Source organism: Lissotriton helveticus, chromosome 4_1 (assembly GCF_964261635.1).
Source record: "Lissotriton helveticus chromosome 4_1, aLisHel1.1, whole genome shotgun sequence".
Classification (NCBI taxonomy): Eukaryota; Metazoa; Chordata; class Amphibia; order Caudata; family Salamandridae; genus Lissotriton; species Lissotriton helveticus.
The window spans coordinates 1,468,932,593-1,468,947,140 of NC_136063.1; the positions used below are offsets into that span (position 1 = coordinate 1,468,932,593).

Consider the following 14,548-nt stretch of genomic DNA (forward strand, 5'->3'; position numbering starts at 1 on the left):
GCACTCTTTCATTGCCCTTTTGTACTGCTGAAAAAAAGAAAACGGTGACCAGGCCTCTTCACTTATAACACTGCGAACAACATCCTGCGCTGTGCCCTGCTATTTTTCAGTGGAGCAAAAACTGTCTTTGCACTCACAACTGTGACTGAGGTAAGCTGTTCGTATTCAATACAATGTTTTGGATAAGTAAATCATACACTTAACATAGTGGCATGTCGTACGGCACTCAGAGGTTGAATTTGAATTACTTTGACTTTATTTGTTTCCTCTGGGTCCACTATCAGCATGTTGTTGTAATTGACACATGGGTGCTATAAATGTGGGGACTCTCCATTCAGTTTATTCTGTTTCTTGTTTGCATTGCACACGACGGTGCTTTGTGCTAGGGTTTATCTGATACTCAGGAACGATTACCAATAAAAAGACAAAAGGTGTTTTTGGCTATTAGCCATGGATTACAAAGATTCTTTTGGGGGTGTCTGCTTTCTCACTCATTTTGCTTATTTAGTTTTGGAAACCAGAGATAGCCTATTTATTATAATGCAGAGTTATGAACTCTGTTTTTTGTGATTACTATTTCAGACGCTCCTGTCTCTAGTCCTCGGGGCTCTAGGGGCCATAATTTGGTTAATCTTGTAATTCTCATTTGGATGAACCGTCTGTTTTACATTGAAGGTAGCTTCCGTTTATCAATGTGAAATGATCCTTTTTCATTTAATCTCTCTCTATTTTGTATCTGGTTATACTTCATCCACATGTTTACATTCTGGATCAAAAGGTTGCTCGTGCATGCAGACTTTTTTTTCTTTTGCTCTGTCCCCTTTTTTTCTCTCACTTCTTTATTCCATAGTCACTTATCATTTGAGATAATCTAAGTATTTGGGGTTATCCCCTTGTACCTGATGCTAGTTGGATGACATAGTGTTTCCGTCTTTACACTGGTAGCAGACTTAGTTTTGCTCTCGCTTGGCAGGAGCTTTAGAATTGCTCCCTCCAAGCAAGAGTGAACACGCTGTGTCCTGGGGGTGGGTACCCCGGGGCATAGCAGGAGCCAGACCCGGGGGGATGCAATCCCCAGGGCCTTTGATGGATCTGGGGCAGGGGCTGCATGGCCCCCCTTCCTTTCTTATGCACGGCCGGGCCCCGGGTGATGGGAACCCTGGGGCCGAAATCGGCCTGGGAGGGGGACGTGCCGTCTCCCTCCCCATCTATGAAATCGGCCAGGCCCTGGGGATGGGGTCTCTGAGGCCAAAATCTGCCAGGGAATGGGGCCGCTTGCGCCCCCTCCCTCTTAAATTAACAGTTATTTCCCCCCTGGGTCCTGGCCCACCCAGAGGGCTTGAGAAAAAGAAGCGCAGGAGACCGCACTTCTTTATAAAAAAAAAAAAAAAAGCCGGGGAATCCACTGTGATTTCGCAGCAATTAAAAAAACTGGTTTTGGGCCCTGGTGGGGTCCCAGGGACCCACCATCAGCCCTTGGAGGTCAGGGTATTCCTACCTTACGCCCTTTTGGATTTTTTCACATTTATTTGGGACTCGAGCCTGAATCCAAAGATGGCTGCCAACACTTCCTGGTTGAAGTGTTGGCAGCCAATCAGATCTCACCAAGAGATCTGTTGCATCCACGGATGATTCACATCTCTAGATATCTATAATATGTTTTTCTTTAATAACTCCAAAACTACTGAACAGATTTACACCAAATTACAACAAACATTGGCATAGCCAATAGGTCTCACCTTTGGGACCTTATGAGTTTTTAACATCTAGGAATATCAGAATCACTAGTCGGAGACGTATCAATTTGCGTAAACTCCAATTAGGAACCAGGTTGGGGGGACTTGGGGCACCGGACTTCAGGAGCTATTACTATGCCAGCCAACTTCAGTGGCTATCATATTGGATCGCAGGCAGGAACCTACATGAGATTGATTTTACGAAAGAACGTGGGGAACTCCATTCCTTATTATTACCAAAGGCCCGGATTCCCCTGAACTGCTCTCCCCTCCTGCACTCTGCATTAATATGCTGGAAGAAAGCCCTGTCGTATACGTCCACAGTACCGCCTTACGCGGCGAATATCCCATTGTTGGGCATTCCGACACCGAAGGGTAGACTTACACGAAATGCGTTGCGGCTCTGGACGGAAAACGGGATTGAAGAAGTAGGTGCCTTTTTTGGGGACGAAACGATGTTGGATCACGATTCCTTCATGCAGATCACGGGGCCCCTCCAAGATTATAACTATTACACGCCACGGTATCACACTATATTAGGAACACATGGGCACCTTAACGACTCAAGCCTACACAACATGAACTGGTTTACTTGTTGTATTATATGGGGGCGGGGGGACACCTTGTATGGTGGCTATACACTGGGATCAGGGAACATGCAGCAATTCCGCTCACGACCCTTAGGATGACCTAGGCTCAGGATTCTGGCTCGGAACTAACAGATAAGACGTGGCAGCTTATACTGGAGCACCCGAAAAGAGTATCGCGTAATGCTAAATTCAGATTTATTGAGACGATGGTGCTCCACAGGGCATACTTAACCCCCAAGCGGATACATCGTATGTTTCCAGACTCCCCACATTGCTGCCCCCGTTGTCAAGGAGACAAAGCTGACTTCATCCACATGCTCTGGTCCTGATCGATTACTGAGCTACTGGGCCGAACTATGCCAGGTGCTCCATACAGTTACACAATTGCCTGTTCCGGTAGAAGCCCTGTATTGTTTGGTGGGGGTACGTAAAAGATCTAAGTCATTGAAGGTTAAACTAAAATTCCTAGACCTGGCCCTTATTCTGTCGATTAGGAACATAACGATGAGATGGAAGTCCCCCAGGCCCCCTAGGTTAACTGCATGGCAATCGGATCTAGTACAATGGGGTCGGGCAGAGGGAGCGGCCTTAATGCGAGAGGAGGAAAGAGTCCATAGGAAACAACCCATAGCGATGGAGTGGGATGCGATGACACTGAAATTGGAAGGGCTGAACTTAATCATCTCTCAGGTGGCTGGGTCACAATAGTTTGCCCGGGGTGGAGGAATTTGGCTGGTAGGATGCCCCCTCCACAAGAAGGTGCACATGATACGTACACCCTGACACTGCAGATCGACAGTCATTATTGTGTGCCCTGAGAGAGTCACCTAGATGATTCCGAAGGGACCAGGAGAGGGTGGGGAAGAGGGAGGGGGGTGTTGGGGGATGGTTGTTCACTGTTTTGAGGACGATACTGTTATACATAAGGAGAACTTATAACACGTAGTCAGTGTGAGAAACTGACTGTTGATGAGGATGGAAATTGCCCTGCTTTTCCTTGTTCAAGGAATTTTATCAAGAGATTATACTTACTCACTGTGATACAGGGGTTAAAATGTGAAAAAAAAATGACTGTGATGTGTACATGTCTTGGTATAAATGTAAGTTTTCACTGCAGTCACTAATAAAGAGTAAAAAAAAAAAAAAGAACATCAGAATAAATAAATCCAGTATTTGTATAATGCACGAATCACGCCCGAAGGGGTCTCTCGGCGCTGGGGGCTGTTGGGAAGATTAAGCGAGCTATTGCCCAGAGTCACATGATGCTGGGCAGACCCCTGCCACCAGAGCCAGGGATCGAACCGTGATCCCCAGCGTCCAGCGTCAGTCGCCCTGGCCGCGGCGCCACACCTCTCCCTAAACTAGGCAAAAGTTTACAATGGTGACCCCCTGTGAAGCACACAAATGACTTAAGTTGTGCCATTCGCAGCTCATGTCAGATATGGCTCAAAGGTATTTGGCAGTCACAGGCGGCTGTGAATTATAGTGTTAATAAGTGAGATATGTTTACAGGCGCGTGATTCAGAGCAGCAAGTGGGCGTGAGTAAATGACAAGTGAGGGTGGAAGACAAAACCTGTCAACACCTAAGCAGACTGGCGCGATTTGATTCGATATGCCATGTTAAGTATCAAAGTAGTGAAAACATATCACAAGACTCACTTTAGAGGCAATAAAGCATATCAGTGCCACCTTGACATGGAAAAAGTGCAATATTCGTGCACTGTATATGAAAATATATGCAAATGTGCTGCACAAAACACGGAATGAAATGAAGACTTGTATGAAGAAATACAAGCCCATGTGCACGAGGGCAGCACCCGGGAACGAGCAAGGATCACACGCTCCGAGCAGGGGCAGTGAGACACTGGCGAGGTGGGGAGGCACAGACAGAGCAGAACACACAGTGCAAGGGGCTCTGTCTGAGCAGCAAGTGGGCGTGAGTAAACGACGAGTGAGGATGGGAGACAAAACCTGTCAACAACCTTAGCAGACTGGCGCGATTTGACACGATATGCCATGTTAAGTAACAAAGTATTGAAAACATATCACAAGACTTACTTTAGAGGCAATAAAGCATATCAGTGCCATCGTGACATGGAAAAAGTGCAACCTTCATGCAATGTATCTGAAAATACGTGCAAAGGTTGTGCTGCACAAAACACGGAATGAAATGAAGACATGTATGAAGAAATACAAGCCCATGTGCGCGAGGCAGCGCCCGGGAACAAGCGAGGATCACAGGCTCCGAGCAGGGGCAGTGAGACACTGCTGAGGTGGGGAGGCACAGACAGAACAGACCGTGCAAGGGACTCTGTCCGTGTCCATGTACTGTCGAGACAGCGGCATGTAGTGAAGAAACATGCTAAGAGAAATCAAACTGTATTAACTGTGAGACACAAGTAGTGTCATGTTATACTATACTGTTAGCAGTACCGTTGTTATTATTATTAAGACTAATAATGGTAATAGTTGGCAATAATAGTTAAAAATAATGGTTAAATATCTCTCTGACTGCAACAAACCAGAAACATTGAAATAGCACTTATACTGTGTACTCGGCTCCCTCGGCGGGGGCCGCACATCAAGCAAAAAAATATACAAAAACAAGCGAAAGCGCTGCACGTGTAACCTGAGACACCAGGAATGCAGCTGGCAGCCTGCGTGCCGCTGCTCGCTCCCGAGACCCCTAGGCCATGGGAGTGAACGTTTACAGGAAAGGCGGGACATGCACCTTTCTGTGGCCATTTGCGTGCTTTCATTATTGAAAGCCACACGCAAAGGCCAATGGAATGTGTGGGAGGAGTTCGACCCAAATGGAGAAGTCTCTGGAAAGTCTGGAGTGATTCCAAGAGGCCCGCTCCTACAGCAGCGCATGCGCGCTCCTCTAGGCTCGACCTTAAAAGGGCTCTTTCTGGAGGAAGAGCTAGCTTACTGCCAAATTTGGTGTAATACCGTTTAGCGGTTTGGGCTCTTGTCATGTTCAAAATCCCTGTGGAAAATTGCATGGGGAAAATGCATTTTGGGACCCCCCCTTTTTCTCTGCCCTTGCTTGACGAATCACCACAAAATGTTCCAATCAGCAGCTGAAGTGAGTGGTGAACTAGTTTTGAAAATCGGCGCCAAAGTTATTAGCAAAACAGAAAACTATTTTCCTACGGTAAGTAGGTTCTAACTATAACTACCTAGGAGTTTGTTATGAGACAAACTGTTACCTTGTGGAATGTTGGCTTTGTATGTAATTGTTTGAAAATGTTAAGAAAGAGGAAAAGCATTTGAATACACAGCACTGATATGTTCTGGTATCAGTGGATCAACTCAACACTCTGGTTCTGTATTCTGGCTGATAGATAATAAATAACATTATTGTTCAGCCATTTGGCTTTTGTTGCTACACAGAGAAATGTGGGGTGTCCCGTATTATGGCAAGCCTAAGAGACCTGCTACTCAATTTGAGTATCCTGTATATCTCCGAGTGCTCTGGGATTAAGCCTAGATTCAGCAACCTTTCACATCCGAAATAACTTTAGTGTATGTATAATACATAAGCAAGCTGCAGATAATATGTTGGGTGACAGGTATTGAAATTAAAATTAAAGTTAAAACAACTAATTTCTGATAAAAAATGTCTGTGTTTATTCTTATTTAGTACAGAAAGGGACATGTCAAACAATTAAAAATACATATGTAGTTAGTCAACACAATATAATACACGATTCATTATACTAAAATCACATTTGGTACATAATTACAAAAGTTGCAATAAAATTCACAGTTTAAATCATAAACAAGAATCACTATTCGAGTCGACGCAGCGTTTCGGTTTTCCTTATTTCACACCTTCTTCAGGACCGATTCTTTGGCACTAGTCTTTGTGTTTAAATCCACCTTAATTATTGGTGGTGTTTGGTGCCCCAGTCTTGTACGAGCTGTTGGCAGTAATCTTAAATGTTTCGTTCTCAGGTTATCCCTTCTTAGATAGGATGTCTTGTCTTCCACACTGTGCGAGGAAGCCACCGTTAAATTTCAGGAAGTAGAGAGTCCTAATATCGAGTGGTCAAGACCGCTGTCGTGATTTTCTTCTCGATTACGATCGACTTCAGGAAGCTTTGGGTTTTATTTTCCTTCTCGCTCCTTTTGAACCACGGGACTCTATTTGCTTTGTTTCGGCCTCCCTGCTCCTCGTCACAGCGTCGCCCGATCAGTACGCAGCTTCGGTTTATTGCGAAGATTCGCTGTGACGAGGAGCAGGGAGGCCGAAACAAAGCAAATAGAGTCCCGTGGTTCAAAAGGAGCGAGAAGGAAAATAAAACCCAAAGCTTCCTGAAGTCGATCGTAATCAAGAAGAAAATCACGACAGCGGTCTTGACCACTCGATATTAGGACTCTCTACTTCCTGAAATTTAACGGTGGCTTCCTCGCACAGTGTGGAAGACAAGACATCCTATCTAAGAAGGGATAACCTGAGAACAAAACATTTAAGATTACTGCCAACAGCTCGTACAAGACTGGGGCACCAAACACCACCAATAATTAAGGTGGATTTAAACACAAAGACTAGTGCCAAAGAATCGGTCCTGAAGAAGGTGTGAAATAAGGAAAACCGAAACGCTGTGTCGACTCGAATAGTGATTCTTGTTTATGATTTAAAACTGTGAATTTTATTGCAACTTTTGTAATTATGTACCAAATGTGATTTTAGTATAATGAATCGTTTATTATATTGTGTTGACTAACTACATATGTATTTTTAATTGTTTGACATGTCCCTTTCTGTACTAAATAAGAATAAACACAGACATTTTTTATCAGAAATTAGTTGTTTTAACTTTAATTTTAATTTCAATACCTGTCACCCAACATATTATCTGCAGCTTGCTTATGTATTATACATACACTAAAGTTATTTCGGATGTGAAAGGTCGCTGAATCTAGGCTTAATCCCAGAGCACTCGGAGATATACAGAACACTCAAATTGAGTAGCAGGTCTCTTAGGCTTGCCATAATACGGGACACCCCATATTTCTCTGTCATTTCCCCCTGGTCCCTGAAAACTACCAAGAGGGGGCCTCCTACCATTTTTTCTATTTTGTTGCTACACAACAGCTATGAGAAACTATTCTTCAGGAACTTAGGGCCTATTATGATGGTGGTCGGACAAGCGTCTGTCCGCCATCCTGTCGGTAACCGGACCTGCCATGCAAATTACGAGCTGCAAATTAAGAGCTGCAGCACAAAGCCTCACTGCCAAGAAGCATGTTTGTAAACATCCCTGCACTATATGTGCCTGCCACATGGTGCGGGGATGTTTAGGGGGCAGCATAGGTGCCCCCCATGGTCCATATCGGAGGGCCAAGGGGGCTATGGGCACCCAAAGTCACTTTCCACCTGCCTTTTCATGGCGGGTTAACCGCCATGAAACCGACGGCGGAAAGAGGCATTGCAATTCTTACAGTGGTGCCTGAGCAGGCACCGCCACTATTGTAGGGATCGCAGTCCCTCTGACGGTCCCCGTTGGATGCGTGGTGGACAGTCTGTCTGCCCGCCCACCATCTGCCTGCTATCGTAATGCAGCGGGAGGACCTGCAGGGGCAGATGGTGGTGGGACCGCCACTGATGCAGCGGCGGGACACCCCTTGGGGTAGCCGTGCGCTATAAAAGAGCCCTAAACATAACATAACATAACATAACATAACTGATGACCTGACGTTGGCGGTCCTGCTGCCATCTTAATCAGGCCCATACTTCCAAAACAAAGAGAGAGTTTCAAAGTTAATTTAAATGTTGTAATATTATACAGATTAGGCCAAACAATATTTAAAAATACTATTTTAAATAAAAAAACTGAAGCTCTCCTTAAAATACATCTTGCTAATTGTTAGATTTGGGGGTCTCTAGTTGGCACAGGTAGGTACGTGTGACAAATAGGGACACTCTCATCTAGTCAGGATAAGGGGATTACACTCCTAAAATAACCCCTGCTCACCCCCTTGGTAGCTTGGCACGAGCAGCAAGGCCTTATCTCAGAGGCGTTGTAAGCTAAGCAGTTGTGACCACATACAGAAACCCAGTGACAACACTATAAATGGACACCACACAGGTTTTATATAAAAAATAAGCAGACTTTATATAGAGTTACCACAAGACCATAAACGTCAAAAATACACAATACTATTACTTTAAGATGGTAGATTTATGCTTAGTTCAGTTCAGTTCTTAGATGCGACACTCTGCGTCAATGTACCTTAGGTTGCGTTGCGCTTCCATGACAAGCAATGTCGCAGCGATGGGAAATGCGGCACAGTTCAGATACAAAGAAATAAAGACGTGAAGATCTTCCAGATGTGGCACGCTTCTCGGGGATGCGAGAAGTTCTCGGTTCGATGCGTGGGCTGCAGCAGCGACACCCTTACGATGCGACGACAACAGCTCCAGCGGTGACGCTCTTCTCCCATGACGCGTGAAGCTTCCGCTCGATGCGATAACTACATCGGCGACATACAAGATGCGACAGCAGCAGGTCCGACGGCGGCGCGCTTCTCGGGATGCGAGGTGCTCTTGGTCGATGCGATGCAGTGTGACGGTTCCAGCAGCACACCCTCCTTCAGAGTTGCGATGGTAGGCACAGCAACGGCGACACGCTCCGACCTCTTTGCGAGATTCTTCTCCTGATGCAGTGCTGTGCGACCACTACAGTGGCGACACCCTCCTTCGGAGTTGCGACGGCAGCAGCAACGGCGACACGCTTCCTCTTCGTTGTGGCACGCTTCTCTCCGATGCGGTGCAGTGCAACAGTTCCAGCGGTGACACCCTCCTTCGGAGTTGCGACGACAGGCATAGCGACACGCTTCTTCTTGTTGAGTCACGCTTCCAGCTCCTTGCGACACGCAGTTCCTCAGAAGGCCCAAAATAGCAGCAGGCACTTCCAAAAGCACTCTGGGGAGGTGGGGGGTGAAGTCTGTTGTCCCTGAGACTTCAGCAGGAGGCAAGCTCTTTTCCAAGCCCTTGGAGATCCTTCACACGTTGAAAGCAAAGTACACAAAGTTCCTTGCTCCTTCCTTTGGCAGCAAAGCAACCACTGCAGGCCAATCCCCCAAGCAGCACTTCAGCTTGGGAATAGTCTCTCCTCAGTTTCTTCAGGTTCCTCTCCTCAGTAAAGGTTTCTTCCTGTAGTCCAAAGTGATCTAATTTCATGGGATCGAGTCCCAATATTTATACCCCAAAATCCTTTCTTCTCTGAGGGGAGAGGGGCCTTTGCCCAGTCCAAACCAGTTCTAAAGCACTCTGTTTACCAGACTTCTCCTTTCCTTTTACAGTGCAGAGCAGAAATATCAGACGCCCCACAGGAGGTGGAGCCAGCATTGTGGAAGGCAAGTACAGTCCTGGAGCACTTTGTTTACAGGACTCCTTCTCTTCTTTCAGTGTGCAGGGCAGAGACATCAGCTGCTCCCCAGGGGGTGGAGCCAGCATTGTGGGAGGCAGGCACAGCCCTATTCAAGGTTCAGGTGCAACTCCTCCCTCCCATCTAGATGCAGATCTCACTATTCACCACTGGGTGACTCGACTCAGCCTGTCTCTTGGAATCCCCCAGCCCTGTCGCTCACAAAACCAGACAAAGGAATACACAACCTAGCAGAGGCAGGTTTGAATGGTTAGACAAGCAAATACCTACTTTCTAAAAGTGGTATTTGCAAACACAGAATATTAAAACCAACTTCACTAAAAGATGTATTTTATTTTTCTGAGTTCAGGCATACTAAACTCTAATTTCTACCATGTTCTCTGAGACAGTTAGGATTATAAAATGTAATAACTCTAACAGTCCATTCTGGCCTATGGAGAACAGGTAGCCTTGCAATAGTGAAAAACGAAAATGGCTTTAATTTACTATTAGGACATGCCACACACACCAGGGCTTGTCCTACCTTATACTTACAATGCACCCTGCCCTTGGGCCTACCATAGGGGTGACTAATATGAAGAAACAGGAAGGTTTAGGGACTGGCAAGTGGGTGCACTTGCCCAGTCAGCATGACAGTACCATACTGCACGCAAGCTCTGCAATGGCAGACCTTAGACACATTTTACAAAGCTGCTTCTGTGGGTGGCACAACCATGCTGCAAGCCCACCAGCAGCATTTGGATTTACACGCCCTGGGCACACTCGGTGCCCTAGACTAGGGTCTGACAAGTAAACCAAATAGCCAAACATGGAACCACTGATTAATATATTAATTTACAATAGGGAGCACTTGCACTGTGGCACTGGATAGCTGTGGCACAGTGCCCAAAGCATATAACACCAGCAAAAATACATGAGGCAACAGAAAAAATGGAAGGGAGACCCACGCCAATGTTTCCAGGTCTAACACTAATGTATCACCTTTTACAATAGTTTACACTTTAAAATATTGTTAAAATTCTCCCATTTTCAAAATAGTCGAGTTTCACTTAACAATTTCTCATAGTATTTTACTATTATATGTTAGTGCATTACATATATTGCCAGAAAATCCTTGCTTCACATTGCACACTAAATACTTTAGTTTATGAATTTGCAAATTCCTGAAAGTAGGTCTTAGCAATGCCTAGCTATTAAAGCTTTACAGAATAAAAATACACACAAAGGTTTTTTTTACCTTACAAATAGGACTCTATCTTTTGTGATGCATACTTTTTCAGGGCCCCAATAAGCTTTAATATAGGCAGCTAACCATATGTGTGTCAGTATGTTATGTTACTAGATTTTTTATATTAATGAAGTAGTTAGTAGTCTGTTCAAGTTAATTCCTCAGTGTGAATGAAGGACACATTTCTGCTTTAATCTAAAATTATGATAAGGGTATGACCTGGTTAGTATGTAGACTCTGTAATAAATTGTTTAAACCCTAGAACCTAGATGGATTTAAACACTCTAGATGCTAGGGAGTCATTTGATGTGTCTGCCCAGATATTAAAATTGGAAATAAAGAATAGATCATTGTAGGAACGTAAAATCTACAACGAAAATTAAAAATTGAATTGCATATTGAGGAAGTTTGGCAGACTACGTCACAGCCAGCTTCGGTCAATTGTCTTACTGAATTCCATTAGGAGCATTTCACTTACCTCAAACTGAAGGCAGGTTTCTCGCCTCTAGTGATTTATGAAAACATATTGTAATTCTATACCCTGTCTGAATGTTACAGTCACATCGAGGTATATTAAAGTTGGGGGGGCGGAGCATATTCTTCATATGATACAATAATCTTTTAGCTCAGTTTCTCTAAAAAAAAAAGACCATCAGATTGCCATTTCTAATCAAAGAGATTATTAAAGCCCAGATTTTAACAGCTGGCCTTACATCACATGGCTTTTATTATGGTATGTTTCCCACAACACAGATAGCTAAGAGACTTGGCATGGGGAGATCGGCCTGGAGAATACAGGTCTCATTACAGAGCTTCTCCATTACCTGAGCCAATAGAGAAGCTTCATGGAAGGCTAAACCTAGAAGCTCCTGTCTTGGAGTATCTCCTGGAATATTTAATAGTATCAAAATATTTAATAGTATCAACGTGTTGTGGAAATGTAATAATCGAGGACACCAAAAAGCCCAATTCTGACCTTAATGTATTTGGAATCAGGGTGAGACAGTCGGCTGTTTGACACCGCTGTTTCTTCAATAAAATTGAGGCTGAACTCTACTCACCTGTGTGGACCTTGTTACAGCAGGCAACTTTGTTGAATGGTTTAGAGCTGCCCAGCCTGAGCCGCGAGAAGTGTCCCGCTGCAGTGATGGAGCCCTTTTGTGACGCCTTACGGCGCTGCAGCTGAAAGGATGGGGGAAGCCTGTTGGAGAAAGCAATGTGCAGGACAAATGACGTGAGTGTTTACCGCAACCCACTTGGGAATTTTAATGACATTTACTAGAGCGCAAAGGCTGGTGACTCACAGTAGTAAGAGAGAGGCACTACAAAGACCATCGGGCCGTGCTGACGGCCACGCCCACAAGGGCGGGGACATTATGTTCAAAAGTGGTCCAAGAAACTGCCGTGCTTTTGTATGCCTCTGAGATGCCCGCAGGCATTGACAAAGTGCTCCAGTGCACGAAACGCGTTGGGCAGGACTTGGAATCAGGGCGAGACAGTCTGCTGTTTGACACTGCTGTTTCTCCAATAAAATTGAGACTGAACTCTACTCACAGCAGGCAACTTCGTTGAATGATATATATATATATATATATATATATATATATATATATATATATATATATATATATATATATATATATATATATATATAGATAGATAGATAGATAGATAGATAGATAGATATTCTGTGCTTTGTGGCTCAGAACAGCAACACTTAATTGCATTGGTTCACCCAATAATTATAGGGTTTAATTTAAATTGATACAGCATGGGCATAATTGATCTTTTCCCCATTTATACCTGCTGATATATTTCACAGTATCGTGCTTGCCATTGTATATCAAAGGCCAATACAAACAATATATATATATATATATATATATATATATATATATATATATATATATATATATATATATATATGGCGAAACGCGTCGGTGGGCAGCTTTCACTTTTGCTAATAAACTAAATGACGCATCCTGAGGTGTCCTGCGCTGTTTTTCCTTGAAGAAGGAGTTACGCTGTTTTGAATATATATATATATATATATATATATATATATATATACATACATATATATATATATATATATATATATATATACATATATATATACACATATACTCACACACACACACACACACACACTGGACACTGTAACTAATATTTCGATAAACACCAGTTGCTCCCAACCTTTTAGCAATAGCCTCGTAACTTTAGTTCAATTTTTTTGTTCAAACATCCCTACTGATTTTGACCCATTTGCATATTGTTAAACAAACCCCAGCACAAGAGCAGTGTGTGTACATACATAATACGCAAATGTTGCCCCAGGTAACAGTAACGAGAAGCTTCCAAGTTGCAGTTAATTAGACACCTTACAGAGGTGTTCTGTACCTTCTGTTTTGAAAACAAATTGCCTTTGGTTTTCAAATATTGATTTTCAAATAAGTTCACTGAACAAATTACATTTATTCAGCACCTGCTGCAGGCCTGTCGGGGTTCGGTCAAAGTTTAGAGTATTGTCTGCATAGAAATGTTGTGTATCTTCTCCTGACTCAATAGAGCTGAAAAAGTTCCAGCTTGAACAAAGTCTACTGGTGCATCGGTTGTACAAACTGAAAACAAAAGAGGGACGAGATGCACCCTTGCTTCAGCCTATCAGGGGCGCATTTTCCTGGACAGGGCTCTATTCTCACCTAACTTCAGTCGAGCCCACGGATCCCTGCATAGCTCAATAATCATTTGGGGCCCCACTAAATCAAAGGTTAGGGCAAGATCCGCCTTTGCCTTAAGGAGAGGGACACTTTTATTGCAAAGTTTCCTGCTAATATATGTTACAGATCTTTACTGAAACCTATTGATTTATGTTTTTTCAAGGGTTTAACTTCTTCTGACAAGGCTTTCAAATCAATTATATAATAACTAATGTCCAATCTGAGTGGCTTTCCCTAATAACCCCTTACTAACACAGATACCCCATTTCTATGACTTTATATTCACCTTCCTTAGAATTTAACTTTTAAAGCTACATTATAAGTGTTTCAGGATTGGGACCTTTTTAATGCAAGTAGCAATACAAAAAGTGGCAAGTGGCATTTGTGACTGCTCGACGTGGTGACTATAACACTTTTGTCTTTTCAATTCCTTTTTGATATATTAAGTGAGAAGAAACAGTAATGTATTTGAACGCTTTTTAAAAGAAATTAAACACAACATAAACTTCACAAAGAATGAAAACCTCAAACTATTTCAGGCCCCCAAAGATATAAGAATTTCTTAGTCATTTTAATGCATATTGAATTAATAAACAACTGGTGCTCTGCCCATCTCTAAATTAGTCATACAGTGCCACCATGTGGCAGACTATCATAAGTGACGGAGTTGACAATTAAATGCCAGCACCGGAAACCACTGGCTTAAGTTAAGTTAAGCACTGCTCCTAAGGGTTTTCTAATCCGTTACCACAATGGTTTTGGATTTTTCTTCCAAGAGACAGTCATTTCCTCTGTCCAAAACCTTCCTTTGGTCTTCATTTTGAAATAGATTGTGATACCCTTTAACCCCTTCCGTGCACTCCCTCCCCAGTG

General features: G+C 43.5%; 1 protein-coding gene across 3 annotated transcripts in view; it reads left to right on the plus strand.

Annotated features, from left to right (window-relative positions):
- Window positions 1–14,548, plus strand: part of FARS2 (phenylalanyl-tRNA synthetase 2, mitochondrial) — a 1,625,806-nt gene that overhangs the window by 282,687 nt on the left and 1,328,571 nt on the right. The window lies entirely within an intron of this gene.